This window comes from Protopterus annectens, chromosome 2.part2, assembly GCF_019279795.1.
Source record: "Protopterus annectens isolate FY-2018-M chromosome 2.part2, PAN1.0, whole genome shotgun sequence".
In the NCBI taxonomy this organism is placed as follows: Eukaryota; Metazoa; Chordata; order Ceratodontiformes; family Protopteridae; genus Protopterus; species Protopterus annectens.
The window spans coordinates 607,498,620-607,516,510 of record NC_056730.1 but is presented as its reverse complement, the minus strand read 5'-3'; the positions used below and the strand labels follow the sequence as shown (position 1 = coordinate 607,516,510).

The 17,891-nt window shown below is 43.4% G+C and overlaps 6 non-coding genes across 6 annotated transcripts; all 6 read left to right on the top strand.

Moving 5' to 3' along the window:
* The first annotated feature begins 1,329 nt into the window (after positions 1-1,329).
* Positions 1,330-1,401, top strand: TRNAH-GUG. Its single transcript has one exon. It is a non-coding gene; the product is annotated as a tRNA-His (tRNA).
* Positions 1,402-12,422: 11,021 nt separating this feature from the next.
* Positions 12,423-12,494, top strand: TRNAH-GUG. The gene has a single exon. It is a non-coding gene; the product is annotated as a tRNA-His (tRNA).
* Positions 12,495-13,655: 1,161 nt separating this feature from the next.
* TRNAH-GUG lies at positions 13,656-13,727 on the top strand. Its single transcript has one exon. It is a non-coding gene; the product is annotated as a tRNA-His (tRNA).
* A 1,161-nt stretch (positions 13,728-14,888) lies between these two features.
* On the top strand, positions 14,889-14,960 carry TRNAH-GUG. The gene has a single exon. It is a non-coding gene; the product is annotated as a tRNA-His (tRNA).
* A 1,161-nt stretch (positions 14,961-16,121) lies between these two features.
* TRNAH-GUG lies at positions 16,122-16,193 on the top strand. The gene has a single exon. It is a non-coding gene; the product is annotated as a tRNA-His (tRNA).
* Positions 16,194-17,353: 1,160 nt separating this feature from the next.
* TRNAH-GUG lies at positions 17,354-17,425 on the top strand. The gene has a single exon. It is a non-coding gene; the product is annotated as a tRNA-His (tRNA).
* The last annotated feature ends 466 nt before the right edge of the window (positions 17,426-17,891 follow it).

Here is a 17,891-nt window from a genome sequence, read left to right as displayed (position 1 = left end):
TAAAAATCAGTTAAGATGCACCTTTACATGCTGTTTCAAGGATGAGCAACCTTTCTTGCACCTCAGAAGTGATTGCACAGAAAGCCAAGCCACTCCTCTCCAGATAGCTTGTCGTGATCGTATAGTTGTTTGTACTCTGCGTTGTGGCTGCAGCAACCTCGGTTCGAATCCGAGTCATGGCAGTGTGGGAAGTCGTCAGAGATTCACTTTTCTTTATCGATAAGGAGGCTCAAGCTTAATGTCTGGAGACCGTTGGAGATAATATACTTTAGAACTTGAGGCATTGCTAGGCAGTCCGGCAAATAGTGTCAAAGAGAAAGAAGGCAAGGACAAGGAAGACAGAGTGCAGATATCAACACAGTGAGTGTAAACAAGGACCAGCAGTCTGACCCCACTCTCTCATTTCTGGCAGTCTTCTATAGTGTCTCCCTCATCTTAGTCCTCCATAGGAGTATGCCTGTCCTATCTTGCAACTGTACTCAGCAAGGCATTGCATTCTGCCAGTGTGTTGCTGTAATGTGCAAGGAGCTCAGTAGGCCTTTGTGTGCAAAGCCATGTGCTCTACAGAAAAGTGTAAAACAATGTAGCAAATGGACAGGGGAAGAGAGGAAAAAGGCATCTGGACAAAAAAGAAACTGCCTGCCTTTCACTGTAGTCAGGGATTGAACCCTGTAATCTGCACACATAAAACCATCTCCCTAACCACTAGGCCAGAGGAGTAGCAGGGCAAAAGTGCTTCCAAATGTCAGACTCATATCTCAGGACTACTCACACTAAATGTACTAACACATTACTTTAACACTGGACATATCAAGGAGCTTGTAAATCTCATTCAGGTGGCTTTTAAACTGAAGTTAAGCTCCCTAGTTAAAGGGAGGGAGCTGTGCAGTACTACAGTGAAGGGATTTTAAGAGGGGAAATGAGAGGGCTTCTCCTATTCACACTTCACAGTCTCCGGTGTCTGCAGCCTGCATAACTACCTGTCCATTGTGAGGAGTGATTTAGCAAAGTGGCACCACCATTCAAAGGAGAGCATTCAAGGATGAAACCTGCTCAGGCTTTTGAATAGATGCCCTCTTTGGCTGATGCAATTTACCATGGACTATGCCCTCGGCATATTCACGATCATCGCTAGCCCAAAAAAGTGAGGCAGGCAATAAAAAGATATGAACCATACACAGAATGAGTGGAACTGCATCAAGGATGTTTAAATATGAGTAGTAAAAATCAGTTAAGATGCACCTTTACATGCTGTTTCAAGGATGAGCAACCTTTTCTGCACCTCAGAAGCGATTGCACAGAAAGCCAAACCACCTCTCCAGATAGCTTGCCGTGATCGTATAGTGGTTAGTACTCTGCGTTGTGGCCGCAGCAACCTCGGTTCGAATCCGAGTCACGGCAGTGTGGGAAGTCGTAGGAGATTCACTTTTCTTTATCGATAAGGAGGCTCAAGCTTAATGTCTGGAGACCGTTGGAGATAATATACTTTAGAACTTGAGGCATTGCTAGGCAGTCCGGGCAAATAGTGTCAAAGAGAAAGAAGGCAAGGACAAGGAAGACAGAGTGCAGATATCAACACAGTGAGTGTAAACAAGGACCAGCAGTCTGACCCCACTCTCTCATTTCTGGCAGTCTTCTATAGTGTCTCCCTCATCTTAGTCCTCCCTAGGAGTACGCCTGTCCTATCTTACAACTGTACTCAGCAAGGAATTGCATTCTGCCAGTGTGTTGCTGTAATGTGCAAGGAGCTCAGTAGGCCTTTGTGTGCAAAGCCATGTGCTCTACAGACAATGGTAAGTTTGCCAGTGTAAAACGATGTAGCAAATGGACAGGGGAAGAGAGGAAAAAGGCATCTGGACAAAAAAGAAACTGCCTGCCTTTCACTGTATTCAGGGATTGAACCCTGTAATCTGCAATCATAAAACCATCTCCCTGACCACTAGGCCAGAGTAGTAGCAGGGTGGAAAAACTTCCAAATGTCAGACCCATATCTCAGGACTACTCACACTAAATGTACTAACACATTACTTTAACACTGGACAAATCAAGGAGCTTGTAAATCTCATTCAGGTGGCTTTTAAACTGAAGTTAAGCTCCCTAGTTAAAGGGAGGGAGCTGTGCAGTACTACAGTGAAGGGATTTTAAGAGGGGAAATGATAGGGCTTCTCCTATTCACACTTCACAGTCTCCGGTGTCTGCAGCCTGCATAACTACCTGTCCATTGTGAGGAGTGATTTAGCAAAGTGGCACCACCATTCAAAGGAGAGCATTCAAGGATGAAACCTGCTCAGGCTTTTGAATAGATGCCCTCTTTGGCTGATGCAATTTACCATGGACTATGCCCTCGGCATATTCACGATCATCGCTAGCCCAAAAAAGTGAGGCAGGCAATAAAAAGATATGAACCATACACAGAATGAGTGGAACTGCATCAAGAATGTTTAAATATGAGTAGTAAAAATCAGTTAAGATGCACCTTTACATGCTGTTTCAAGGATGAGCAACCTTTTCTGCACCTCAGAAGCGATTGCACAGAAAGCTTAACCACTCCTCTGCAGATAGCTTGCCGTGATCATATAGTGGTCAGTACTCTGCGTTGTGGCCGCAGCAACCTCGGTTCGAATCCGAGTCACGGCAGTGTGGGAAGTCGTAGGCGATTCACTTTTCTTTATCGATAAGGAGGCTCAAGCTTAATGTCTGGAGACCGTTGGAGATAATATACTTTAGAACTTGAGGAATTGCTAGGCAGTCCGGCAAATAGTGTCAAAGAGAAAGAAGGCAAGGACAAGGAAGACAGAGTGCAGATATCAACACAGTGAGTGTAAACAAGGACCAGAAGTCTGACCCCACTCTCTCATTTCTGGCAGTCTTCTATAGTGTCTCCCTCATCTTAGTCCTCCCTAGGAGTATGCCTGTCCTATCTTGCAACTGTACTCAGCAAGGCATTGCATTCTGCCAGTGTGTTGCTGTAATGTGCAAGGAGCTCAGTAGGCCTTTGTGTGCAAAGCCATGTGCTCTGCAGACAATGGTAAGCTTGCAAGTGTAAAACAATGTAGCAAATGGACAGGGGGAGAGAGGAAAAAGGCATCTGGACAAAAAAGAAACTGCCTGCCTTTCACTGTAGTCAGGGATTGAACCCTGTAATCTGCACACATAAAACCATCTCCCTAACCACTAGGCCAGAGGAGTAGCAGGGCAAAAAGCCCTTCCAAATGTCAGACTCATATCTCAGGACTACTCACATTAAATGTACTAACACATTACTTTAACACTGGACATATCAAGGAGCTTGTAAATCTCATTCAGGTGGCTTTTAAACTGAAGTTAAGCTCCTGTCAAAAGATTTTAATGCTCTTAACATATACTGAAAAAATCACGCAGCAAAAAGATAGACCAAAAGAGTTTATTTTACATGCATGGAGACCTGCCACAAAGTTCTTGGTTGTCAGCAGTCTAATTTCTATACACTTTACATGGGTTTTTATACCCTCTTTTGTGCATACACAGCAGCTGGTTACTAGACAAGGAATTTCAGTCAAGGCTATAAATTCACTCACTGGAGCCTTAGATGGTAAAAAAGTCAGACACAAGATAAGTTGGTGCCTACATCAAGGTAATATCTATGCACTCCTCCTTGGTCAGAGGTCAGTCCCAAGATAGGCCTGTGCCTGGACCAAAGTAACATCTGTGCATTCCTTTCTGGTCAGCAAATTCCTTACAAGAAAACAACTCATTTTAGCTTATTTCTTTGCACGCAATGTAGTTTCACATTTTAACCCTTCCTATACAGGATACAAAGATGTTGAACACAAAGATTCTTACTACATTCCCCCCCTCACAACACTTTGTATCCCCCATAATACATTTTATTCATACAGTTTTTCGCATGATTCATTTTCTGTATATTCAGGATAATAAGCTTTAGTTGCATTGGCAGACAATACACTTGATATTATCATTCGGATGCAAGGAATGCAACAACAACCCAACAGTAGGAATATAATGGCACCAACACATACAGCAATTAAGACATTCATAAGTACTGTTCCCCAATTTCCAAACCAATTTTGGAAAAAGTCAGTCAATGGATTCTGTCCTGGTTTTGTAAGTTCAGAAACTTGTTGTAAGATCTCCAAATGACTGTCTATATCGTGCTCATTATCGGGAATAAAAGAACAACACTCCTCCTGGATAAGAGCGCAATTACCTCCTTTTGCCGCTAGGGTGAAATCGAGTGCCATCCGATTCTGCAACACTACAGTCCTCATTGCAGTTAGCTCATCCGTCACCAACTCTAGCGCAGAAAAAGTTGCATTGCTCAGAGTTTCTAACAGTTTTGACAGTTTTCTGAGCTCCCAAATAGATTTTACTGTCCCATAAGCTGGAAGAATACCAGCCCAAGAAATAACATCATCGCCCAAGTCCATGTGTGACAGTCCCTTGCTGCTACTGTGGGCCAAATCATGATGATAGATCCAGGAGGCATCAACATTACCTACAGGATTAACAGGTTTATTTATAGCACGTACATTTCGTATTTTGCCTTGGGGAAGAGAAAATGTATGTCTTATAGCTGGTGCTAAATAGCCCAAAAAACAACTGCCTGACCAATTCCTTGGCAACCATTTGTATGCTTTTTTACCACAGATAAAATAACAATCATTCACCTTAAGGGTGATATTTACTGGAATAGAATGATTTCCTTTGTCTTGTAGCCCTTTAAACAAAAGATCATACACAGATAACATTTTTTTCAACAAAGCTTGTGACATTAATAAGCCCTGTACTATTAATAAGCACTCTTATAGGCTTGAAACTTGTTGCACAGTGTCCATCTATTGTACAGTTATGAATTATGGTTACATTACATTGACTCCATCCAACCTTAATTTTTCCAGATCTCTGGAAACATACAGTTCCATTCTGACGACCCATGAGGGGTAATGCTATTTTGTCCTTTAAGGCTACCTCTGAAGTTTCAAATAGTAATTTAGTCCATGTATCATTTGCCCCCAAAGGGACTGTACCTAACATCAGACCACCATGTACAGTCGGGATAGCTGTGCATATCCAACAAATTGAAACATTAAAAGACAAAGCATATGCATATTTAATAGCTTGGTACGTATTAAAGGGTGGATGCCAAGCTGTTTTTTCGTCTCTCTTCACTTGGCTAGTTTCGTTTGAAAATAAAAATGGCCAAAACAGAAAAACAACACTTACACTTACTAATAACAAAATTATTTTACAATGCTTTTGTGGGAAGGGCTGCTCCCTTCCGGTATTTCCCTGCATTGCTACAACAGTCAGAAAAGTTCTTACGAAAACAGGATTACTACTAATCAGTGTTCCTCAGGGGAACTCAAATTCTTTTCCAACTCAAATTTCCTGACAATCTTGCAATGTGTCAGGTGGATCCAAGATGTTCGCTCCTTTATTCGAACTGCTGTGGGAGTAGAGATCAAAACCTGGTATGGTCCTTCCCACTTGGGTGAGTTCCAGGTCTTCCTTTTGATGATTTTGATCCAGACCCAGTCGCCAGGTTTCACTTCCAGGATCCTGTTGTTCTTCTGATCTGAAAAGCAATCATTTGTTAGAGAGGTGTTAGTTCTGGTCAGCAATTTCCTCATGTAATCTGCTAACTTGTTAGAGAGGTGTTAGTTCTGGTCAGCAATTTCCTCATGTAATCTGCTATCTCTTCACCCCCCTCACGTTCCGCAGGCAAAAGACCTTGCCACTGCGGGACGTAGTACGGTCTCCCGTATAAGAGTTCAAATGGTGTGACCCCTTTCGAGGTGGGAGTGGTACACATGTACAGGAGTGCTAGAGGTAAGCAGTTTATCCAAGACTGGTGTGTCTCGGCCATGAGTTTACGTAACTTGCCTTTGAGAATACCATTATGGCATTCAACCAACCCTGCTGACTGTGGGTAGTAGGCACAGTGGTGTTTTAGTTCAATCTGAAAAATGGCAGCCAGCTTTTGAATAACTTGGTTTACAAAATGTGTGCCATTATCAGAATAGATGCGTGTGGGTAGCCCAAAATGAGGGATAATATTATTCGTAAGGGCCTTGGCTACCGACAGGGCATCTGGATGTGTTACTGGAAAAGCTTCAACCCATTTTGTAAAAGCGTCAATAATGACCAACACAAATCGCTTTTGTTGGATGGGAGTTAGTTCAATAAAATCCATACAGATTGTATGAAATGGATACGGAGGCAGCAGGAAAGCTGCTGGAGTGATCCGCACCCCATCACCATGGTATCGTGCACAAAGCAGGCACGATAAACAAAATCGTTTTGCATACGCTATAAAGCCCTTGGTCCAGAAAATTCGCTGGATCATTTGAACCATGGCAGCAGGACCCAGGTGCGATGGGCCGTGCGTCACTAATGAGGCATACCTAAAAAGGTTTGTTGGCAAAACATACTTGTCATTTGGACCTACAAAAACTCCCTGCTTCTGAATAGCCCCATATTTAACCCATCGCTGTTTTTCCTGAACTGTACTAAGTTCCTGCATTACTTGTAAAGTTTGTAGATCAAATTTATCTGTAGGATGAAGTTCCTTCTGTGTGGTCTCGAGTGCAAAAGTAGAGGTTAAGGCTACACTTTTTGCAGTTTTGTCAGCTAGTGCATTTCCAAGTGATACTGGATCCTTGGCATTTGTGTGTGCTGCACTTACAGATGGCCAATCCCCGTGGCAGTTGGACAGCTTGTAAGAGGCTAAGGATTAAATCCTTGTGGGTTATTTCCTTTCCTGAGGCCGTAACCATTCCCCTATTTTTCCATTGCTGTGCAAAGACATGGACCGTAGAAAAAGCATACTGACTATCTGTGTAGATAGTAACTGCCTTATCCTTGGAAATGGTACATGCTCTGGTCAAAGCAATCAATTCAGCCACTTGTGCGGACAGGTTCCTGGGGAGAGGTTTTGCCTCTAGTACCTCAGTCTCAGTTGTGACTGCATAACCCACTTGTGTAATACCTGCCTCATTCTTACATGCTGACCCATCTACGAACAGGGTCCAATCTGAATTTGCCAAAGGCTGATCTTTAAGGTCTGGTCTTGGTAAGACATTAGAGTGTATTAAATGTAAACATACGTGAGGGGCACCGTCATCAGCTGTAGGTAACAGCGTGGCTGGATTAAGAGTGGTGCATCGCTTAAAGGTCATGTGCAGTTGTGATAGTAACGTTGTCATGCAGGACAAATGTCTGCTAGGAGAGAGAAAGGTAACTTTATCCTGTAGAAGTATTACTGTGACAGAGTGTAGTACCCGTAAAGTAAGGTCATGAAACAAAACTAGGGTTGCAGATGCCTGCACAGCCAGTGCAGCTGCGACTATTGCTTGTACACAGTGTGGCGATGATCGTGCCACTGTGTCCAGTTTGCTGGAATAAAAAGCTAATGGTCTCAACTTATCCCAATAAGTTTGCAACAGAACCGATGTCATAAAGCCCTGCTTACAATCTACTGTCTGAACAAAAGGTTTTGTATAGTCAGGGAAGCTAAGTGTTGCAGATCCTGCTATCAGTTGCTTTACCCTAGTAAATGCCTGTATTGCCTTATCTGCCCATTGCAGCGCGTCATGTGCTGCCATAGGAAGTGCAAAAATAAGTTCTGAAAGTGGACTCACTTCCTCTGAATAATTGGGAATCCAACTATGACAAAAGTTAGTTATTCCTAAAAATGACATCATTTCTTTTTTTGTACTGGGCATTGGTGCCTGTAAAATAGCTTCTTTTCTACAGTTATCTAGTTGTCTACCAGCATTTGAAATGGTATAGCCTAGATATCATACTTCAGCTTTACAAAATTGTAATTTAGATTTGTTTACCTTATGTCCCTCTTTCGCCAAGAAATGCAGTAACCGAATAGTTTCAGACTCACAGACAGCCTCCGTGGGTGCAGCCAGTAAGATGTCGTCTACGTATAACAGTAGATGACAGCCATGCTCCGGTTGAAACTGTGCCAGGTTTGTTGACATTTCTTGCGAAAAGATTGTAGGGCTCTCACAATATCCCTGCGGCAGTCTTGTGTATGTGTACCACTTGCTCATAAACGTAAAAGCGAACCAAAACCTACTAGCTTCCTGTAGAGGGATGGAAAAAAATACGTTACTGATATCAATGACAGAAAAATACTTATCTGTGGGAAGGATATCATTTAACAAAACAGATGGATCTGGGACCATAGGAGCCCTTGGTACTACAGCAGCATTCACAGCTTGCAGATCCTGTACCATTCTCCAGGTCCCATCCGGTTTCCTTACTGGGAACAAGGGTGTGTTACACGGTGAATCTGTGCATGGAATTAAAACCCCAGCTCATAATAGAGCCGTGATCACTGGTAGAATGCCTTCTTCTGCCTTTTTACTTAACGGATACTGACGCTTGTGAGGTCTAAAATCGGATTTTGGAGTTATTTTAACCTGTCCTGCTGTTTTTATTAGCCCAATGTCATGTTGCCCGCGGGACCATAAGGAGTCTGGCACTGATTGTAACTTTAATTCTTCCTGTGGGGTTAGGAGATATAGTCAGAATGGGCCCCCCCGGGTGGCGTTAGCCTGTCTTCGCGGAGGTGCACTGTGGGTCTAGCCTGGGTGACCCAATTTAGCCTTTGTACCTGAACTCCTTTACATGCCAATTGTTCTGGCGTCATTTTAGCCCATTCAGTAACTTTCCTCCCCACCAGATACCATGCCATTTGTTCTTCCCTTGTTACAGAGACATGTGCAATAGAATTATTGTGAAAAAGTAACTGCATATCTTTTGTAAGACTGCATGTAACTGCAGAATTTCCTGCTTTATCCCAATATAGATTTTGTAACAAGATTTTTGTGACCTTGTGTTTAAAGAATTGCTCTTCATATTTGTCGTCTGGTCCTACATACTTTCTGTAGTACATTGTACAGTGTAGTTGTTTAGCTACCACTGGCGGTTGTGTGCCATATTTGCTTAAGGCCAAATTAGTTAGCTCATTTACTACATTTTGTGGTCCAGTTTCGACAAGATCATTACTGTACCAGTAGTGTAAATCACCCTGCCCCACCTGCAACATAACATCTTGAATCTCTACTCGTTTGGCTAGAATTCCTGATGCAGTCGGCACAGCTGCTATGCCAAACACGTGCATTAAATCTCTCCCTAATAAGTTTACAGGGCAAATTTTGGAAATAATGACTCGAAACCTGATAGTTTGGTTAGTTTCAGGGTCCGTGAACCATAAGGGTTTAGATAGTGGTTCTTTATAAATGCGGCCATTTGCTGCTTTGACTAATACATAGTCATCAGAAGTTACATCGGATGGTACTGCAGAATTTTTTAGCAGGGTCCTGGAGGCCCCTGAATCACACAAAAATTCCACATCCTTTCCTTCTACTTGAAGTGTTATTATTGGTTGTGCTTCTAGCTGCATAGTTACAGCCAGCGCTGTTAAATTAACAACCTGATATTCACCTTCGTCTGAAAAATCAGTCATTTCATTCTCCCATCCTGCACATTCTCCCTTACCCTCTTCGTTTATGTCCTCAAAAGCTTCCTCTTCACTCTGACTTATTGAGTCTGGCCCATCAGCCTTTTTGTCCAGGTCTGATTCACCTCCACCACCATCATATAGTCATGCTGACTCGTGATCCGGGGTGGTTTTAGCTCTTTCAGAAGACCGGCAATCCCTTGCAAAATGTCCCTTTTTACCACATTTGAAACATTCTCCTCTTTTCTGTCTGCCTTCATAATCTTCGGAATGTCCCACATTCCCTCTTCCTCTGCCCCTGCCTCTGCCCCTTCCTCTACCCCTGTTAGTCGGACCTTGCAGTAGCATAAGTGTCCCATCTTCACTCACCGTAAAGGTTTGAGCTTGCTTTCTTTTCCTTTCTTCTAAATATTTTTCTGCATGTCTTGCATACTTCAGTAAGGGTTGCAGACGTGCCGTCCTATGGTCTATCATATGTTTGTGAATGAAGTTACTGATTGCAGTTCTACATCCTTTTAAAAAGGCATTTTTTAACTGTTGTTCATAAGGTGAATCCTTTTCTTGATTGGGTGGTTTGTCTATTCCACTATGGTTATCAAAGCGCTGGTTAAGTCTTTGTAAATAATGATCTACTTTTTCATCTTCAGTTTGTACACACTGATTAATACAAGTCCAATCTGCCTTAGGCTTCCACTGCTTCATAATACGCTTTAGCAAGTCCTGTGTTTGTGTCTTATATGATTCAGACTCAAAGGCACGTGGTTTACTATCTATCCTAGTCAGGGGATCCCAATTCCCACAAATTAAGTGCCAATCTGGTCCTAAGATTTGGCGTATTACCTGTTCCAATTCAACGGAATTTAATTTGTAACTTTCCATCATACCTGCAATGTCATCGCAAAATTTAGTCATGTCTAATTTTGGGTGTGGTATGCCCTCCACAGCTTTTCGGATGTCTTCCCGTGTCCAAGGTCGGTAAACTAAAATAGTGGGACCTTGACCGGGTGTTCCTGCCTGTGGGTTTGCTACTTCTATAAGGGGATATGAGTCTGTAGATACTATATTTGATTCAGCTTCTTGTATTTCAGCTTCCTTATGCGTCCATTCTGATTTATCTATATTACGGTTCCGGAGATCCAGGGTTTCACCTACTTGTTTTGTCAGTACTACGGAGGGTACAGTTGTATCCTGATTCTCTGTGTCATCTTCCTGATACTGGGGTGGACTAACCATGTCTTTTCTAACTTCGGGATACAAGGGCAGGGCTGTCGGTCTACGACAGGCAACAGATGTCTCGCCATCCTCTTTTCGGACAAAAAATGCATCTTTTGCACTCGAGCCACCATTTCCCTTATTTGAAAATTGTTCCCTATGTCTCTTATTAGCTTCTTCTAACCATTTCTGTGCTTGAGGAAATCCTACCTTTTTTTGTTTCTTAACCTTACCGCCTGTGTCCCTCAAGAGGTCTCTCACTAGATTTTGACATTCTGATTTATTCAAGGTACCACTAAACCCATAGTCTTTCTTCCATTTTTTCATATATTTCAAGTTTTTCGGATGTAATTTAAACATATATTCCTCATCCTCAGTCCTTTTATTTAAGCAGCCCTTCCTAACACAACAACTGCTTCCTATTCCCATTTTTCTTATTTAAAAGAAAAACTGTTTCCTTTTCCTGAGATCTCTACCGGTCTTTTGTAAAATTTTAAACAAAAGAAATTCCTTTATGACTAGTCCCTTTTTTAAAAAAAACTTTTACAAATAAAAAAGCTTACCTTACTGCGGATCTTCCGCCCTCATTCGTCACCGTCCCACGGATCGAATCTAAGAGTGACTGGCCTCTACTTACAACTTCTTCGTCGAAGGTCTTTCCGTTCAAGGGAGCCCGAGATTCGTTCTCCCCTTCCTGTACAGGTTTTTCAGTCCCTCTTATGCGATTCGTACCGTGAAGAGGTGGCCCCCGTTGGGCGCCAGAAATGTCAAAAGATTTTAATACTCTTAACATATACTGGAAAAATCACGCAGCAAAAAGGTAGGCCAAAAAAGAGTTTATTTTACATGCATGGAGACCTGCCACAAAGTTCTTGGTTGTCAGCAGTCTAATTTCTATACACTTTACATGGGTTTTTATACCCTCTTTTGTGCATACACAGCAGCTGGTTACTAGACAAGGAATTTCAGTCAAGGCTATAAATTCACTCACTGTAGCCTTAGATGGTAAAAAAGTCAGACACAAGATAAGTTGGTGCCTACATCAAGGTAACATCTATGCACTCCTCCTTGGTCAGAGGTCAGTCCCAAGATAGGCCTGTGCCTGGACCAAAGTAACATCTGTGCATTCCTTTCTGGTCAGCAAATTCCTTACAAGAAAAACAACTCATTTTAGCTTATTTCTTTGCACGCAATGTAGTTTCACATTTTAACCCTTCCTATACAGGATACAAAGATGTTGAACACAAAGATTCTTACTACAGCTCCCTAGTTAAAGGGAGGGAGCTGTGCAGTACTACAGTGAAGGGATTTTAAGAGGGGAAATGAGAGGGCTTCTCCTATTCACACTTCACAGTCTCCGGTGTCTGCAGCCTGCATAACTACCTGTCCATTGTGAGGAGTGATTTAGCAAAGTGGCACCACCATTCAAAGGAGAGCATTCAAGGATGAAACCTGCTCAGGCTTTTGAATAGATGCCCTCTTTGGCTGATGCAATTTACCATGGACTATGCCCTCGGCATATTCACGATCATCGCTAGCCCAAAAAAGTGAGGCAGGCAATAAAAAGATATGAACCATACACAGAATGAGTGGAACTGCATCAAGGATGTTTAAATATGAGTAGTAGAAATCAGTTAAGATGCACCTTTACATGCTGTTTCAAGGATGAGCAACCTTTTCTGCACCTCAGAAGCGATTGCACAGAAAGCCAAACCACCTCTCCAGATAGCTTGCCGTGATCGTATAGTGGTTAGTACTCTGCGTTGTGGCCGCAGCAACCTCGGTTCGAATCCGAGTCACGGCAGTGTGGGAAGTCGATGGAGATTCACTTTTCTTTATCGATAAGGAGGCTCAAGCTTAATGTCTGGAGACCGTTGGAGATAATATACTTTAGAACTTGAGGCATTGCTAGGCAGTCCGGCAAATAGTGTCAAAGAGAAAGAAGGCAAGGACAAGGAAGACAGAGTGCAGATATCAACACAGTGAGTGTAAACAAGGACCAGAAGTCTGACCCCACTGTCTCATTTCTGGCAGTCTTCTATAGTGTCTCCCTCATCTTAGTCCTCCCTAGGAGTATGCCTGTCCTATCTTGCAACTGTACTCAGCAAGGCATTGCATTCTGCCAGTGTGTTGCTGTAATGTGCAAGGAGCTCAGTAGGCCTTTGCGTGCAAAGCCATGTGCTCTACAGACAATGGTAAGTTTGCAAGTGTAAAACGATGTAGCAAATGGACAGGGGAAGAGAGGAAAAAGGCATCTGGACAAAAAAGAAACTGCCTGCCTTTCACTGTAGTCAGGGATCGAACCCTGTAATCTGCACACATAAAACCATCCCCCTAACCACTAGGCCAGAGGAGTAGCAGGGCAGAAGTACTTCCAAATGTCAGACTCATATCTCAGGACTACTCACACTAAATGTACTAACACATTACTTTAACACTGGACATATCAAGGAGCTTGTAAATCTCATTCAGGTGGCTTTTAAACTGAAGTTAAGCTCCCTAGTTAAAGGGAGGGAGCTGTGCAGTACTACAGTGAAGGGATTTTAAGAGGGGAAATGAGAGGGCTTCTCCTATTCACACTTCACAGTCTCCGGTGTCTGCAGCCTGCATAACTACCTGTCCATTGTGAGGAGTGATTTAGCAAAGTGGCACCACCATTCAAAGGAGAGCATTCAAGGATGAAACCTGCTCAGGCTTTTGAATAGATGCCCTCTTTGGCTGATGCAATTTACCATGGACTATGCCCTCGGCATATTCACGATCATCGCTAGCCCAAAAAAGTGAGGCAGGCAATAAAAAGATATGAACCATACACAGAATGAGTGGAACTGCATCAAGGATGTTTAAATATGAGTAGTAGAAATCAGTTAAGATGCACCTTTACATGCTGTTTCAAGGATGAGCAACCTTTTCTGCACCTCAGAAGCGATTGCACAGAAAGCCAAACCACCTCTCCAGATAGCTTGCCGTGATCGTATAGTGGTTAGTACTCTGCGTTGTGGCCGCAGCAACCTCGGTTCGAATCCGAGTCACGGCAGTGTGGGAAGTCGTAGGAGATTCACTTTTCTTTATCGATAAGGAGGCTCAAGCTTAATGTCTGGAGACCGTTGGAGATAATATACTTTAGAACTTGAGGCATTGCTAGGCAGTCCGGCAAATAGTGTCAAAGAGAAAGAAGGCAAGGACAAGGAAGACAGAGTGCAGATATCAACACAGTGAGTGTAAACAAGGACCAGAAGTCTGACCCCACTGTCTCATTTCTGGCAGTCTTCTATAGTGTCTCCCTCATCTTAGTCCTCCCTAGGAGTATGCCTGTCCTATCTTGCAACTGTACTCAGCAAGGCATTGCATTCTGCCAGTGTGTTGCTGTAATGTGCAAGGAGCTCAGTAGGCCTTTGCGTGCAAAGCCATGTGCTCTACAGACAATGGTAAGTTTGCAAGTGTAAAACGATGTAGCAAATGGACAGGGGAAGAGAGGAAAAAGGCATCTGGACAAAAAAGAAACTGCCTGCCTTTCACTGTAGTCAGGGATCGAACCCTGTAATCTGCACACATAAAACCATCCCCCTAACCACTAGGCCAGAGGAGTAGCAGGGCAGAAGTACTTCCAAATGTCAGACTCATATCTCAGGACTACTCACACTAAATGTACTAACACATTACTTTAACACTGGACATATCAAGGAGCTTGTAAATCTCATTCAGGTGGCTTTTAAACTGAAGTTAAGCTCCCTAGTTAAAGGGAGGGAGCTGTGCAGTACTACAGTGAAGGGATTTTAAGAGGGGAAATGAGAGGGCTTCTCCTATTCACACTTCACAGTCTCCGGTGTCTGCAGCCTGCATAACTACCTGTCCATTGTGAGGAGTGATTTAGCAAAGTGGCACCACCATTCAAAGGAGAGCATTCAAGGATGAAACCTGCTCAGGCTTTTGAATAGATGCCCTCTTTGGCTGATGCAATTTACCATGGACTATGCCCTCGGCATATTCACGATCATCGCTAGCCCAAAAAAGTGAGGCAGGCAATAAAAAGATATGAACCATACACAGAATGAGTGGAACTGCATCAAGGATGTTTAAATATGAGTAGTAGAAATCAGTTAAGATGCACCTTTACATGCTGTTTCAAGGATGAGCAACCTTTTCTGCACCTCAGAAGCGATTGCACAGAAAGCCAAACCACCTCTCCAGATAGCTTGCCGTGATCGTATAGTGGTTAGTACTCTGCGTTGTGGCCGCAGCAACCTCGGTTCGAATCCGAGTCACGGCAGTGTGGGAAGTCGTAGGAGATTCACTTTTCTTTATCGATAAGGAGGCTCAAGCTTAATGTCTGGAGACCGTTGGAGATAATATACTTTAGAACTTGAGGCATTGCTAGGCAGTCCGGCAAATAGTGTCAAAGAGAAAGAAGGCAAGGACAAGGAAGACAGAGTGCAGATATCAACACAGTGAGTGTAAACAAGGACCAGAAGTCTGACCCCACTGTCTCATTTCTGGCAGTCTTCTATAGTGTCTCCCTCATCTTAGTCCTCCCTAGGAGTATGCCTGTCCTATCTTGCAACTGTACTCAGCAAGGCATTGCATTCTGCCAGTGTGTTGCTGTAATGTGCAAGGAGCTCAGTAGGCCTTTGCGTGCAAAGCCATGTGCTCTACAGACAATGGTAAGTTTGCAAGTGTAAAACGATGTAGCAAATGGACAGGGGAAGAGAGGAAAAAGGCATCTGGACAAAAAAGAAACTGCCTGCCTTTCACTGTAGTCAGGGATCGAACCCTGTAATCTGCACACATAAAACCATCCCCCTAACCACTAGGCCAGAGGAGTAGCAGGGCAGAAGTACTTCCAAATGTCAGACTCATATCTCAGGACTACTCACACTAAATGTACTAACACATTACTTTAACACTGGACATATCAAGGAGCTTGTAAATCTCATTCAGGTGGCTTTTAAACTGAAGTTAAGCTCCCTAGTTAAAGGGAGGGAGCTGTGCAGTACTACAGTGAAGGGATTTTAAGAGGGGAAATGAGAGGGCTTCTCCTATTCACACTTCACAGTCTCCGGTGTCTGCAGCCTGCATAACTACCTGTCCATTGTGAGGAGTGATTTAGCAAAGTGGCACCACCATTCAAAGGAGAGCATTCAAGGATGAAACCTGCTCAGGCTTTTGAATAGATGCCCTCTTTGGCTGATGCAATTTACCATGGACTATGCCCTCGGCATATTCACGATCATCGCTAGCCCAAAAAAGTGAGGCAGGCAATAAAAAGATATGAACCATACACAGAATGAGTGGAACTGCATCAAGGATGTTTAAATATGAGTAGTAGAAATCAGTTAAGATGCACCTTTACATGCTGTTTCAAGGATGAGCAACCTTTTCTGCACCTCAGAAGCGATTGCACAGAAAGCCAAACCACCTCTCCAGATAGCTTGCCGTGATCGTATAGTGGTTAGTACTCTGCGTTGTGGCCGCAGCAACCTCGGTTCGAATCCGAGTCACGGCAGTGTGGGAAGTCGTAGGAGATTCACTTTTCTTTATCGATAAGGAGGCTCAAGCTTAATGTCTGGAGACCGTTGGAGATAATATACTTTAGAACTTGAGGCATTGCTAGGCAGTCCGGCAAATAGTGTCAAAGAGAAAGAAGGCAAGGACAAGGAAGACAGAGTGCAGATATCAACACAGTGAGTGTAAACAAGGACCAGAAGTCTGACCCCACTGTCTCATTTCTGGCAGTCTTCTATAGTGTCTCCCTCATCTTAGTCCTCCCTAGGAGTATGCCTGTCCTATCTTGCAACTGTACTCAGCAAGGCATTGCATTCTGCCAGTGTGTTGCTGTAATGTGCAAGGAGCTCAGTAGGCCTTTGCGTGCAAAGCCATGTGCTCTACAGACAATGGTAAGTTTGCAAGTGTAAAACGATGTAGCAAATGGACAGGGGAAGAGAGGAAAAAGGCATCTGGACAAAAAAGAAACTGCCTGCCTTTCACTGTAGTCAGGGATCGAACCCTGTAATCTGCACACATAAAACCATCCCCCTAACCACTAGGCCAGAGGAGTAGCAGGGCAGAAGTACTTCCAAATGTCAGACTCATATCTCAGGACTACTCACACTAAATGTACTAACACATTACTTTAACACTGGACATATCAAGGAGCTTGTAAATCTCATTCAGGTGGCTTTTAAACTGAAGTTAAGCTCCCTAGTTAAAGGGAGGGAGCTGTGCAGTACTACAGTGAAGGGATTTTAAGAGGGAAATGAGAGGGCTTCTCCTATTCACACTTCACAGTCTCCGGTGTCTGCAGCCTGCATAACTACCTGTCCATTGTGAGGAGTGATTTAGCAAAGTGGCACCACCATTCAAAGGAGAGCATTCAAGGATGAAACCTGCTCAGGCTTTTGAATAGATGCCCTCTTTGGCTGATGCAATTTACCATGGACTATGCCCTCGGCATATTCACGATCATCGCTAGCCCAAAAAAGTGAGGCAGGCAATAAAAAGATATGAACCATACACAGAATGAGTGGAACTGCATCAAGGATGTTTAAATATGAGTAGTAGAAATCAGTTAAGATGCACCTTTACATGCTGTTTCAAGGATGAGCAACCTTTTCTGCACCTCAGAAGCGATTGCACAGAAAGCCAAACCACCTCTCCAGATAGCTTGCCGTGATCGTATAGTGGTTAGTACTCTGCGTTGTGGCCGCAGCAACCTCGGTTCGAATCCGAGTCACGGCAGTGTGGGAAGTCGTAGGAGATTCACTTTTCTTTATCGATAAGGAGGCTCAAGCTTAATGTCTGGAGACCGTTGGAGATAATATACTTTAGAACTTGAGGCATTGCTAGGCAGTCCGGCAAATAGTGTCAAAGAGAAAGAAGGCAAGGACAAGGAAGACAGAGTGCAGATATCAACACAGTGAGTGTAAACAAGGACCAGAAGTCTGACCCCACTGTCTCATTTCTGGCAGTCTTCTATAGTGTCTCCCTCATCTTAGTCCTCCCTAGGAGTATGCCTGTCCTATCTTGCAACTGTACTCAGCAAGGCATTGCATTCTGCCAGTGTGTTGCTGTAATGTGCAAGGAGCTCAGTAGGCCTTTGCGTGCAAAGCCATGTGCTCTACAGACAATGGTAAGTTTGCAAGTGTAAAACGATGTAGCAAATGGACAGGGGAAGAGAGGAAAAAGGCATCTGGACAAAAAAGAA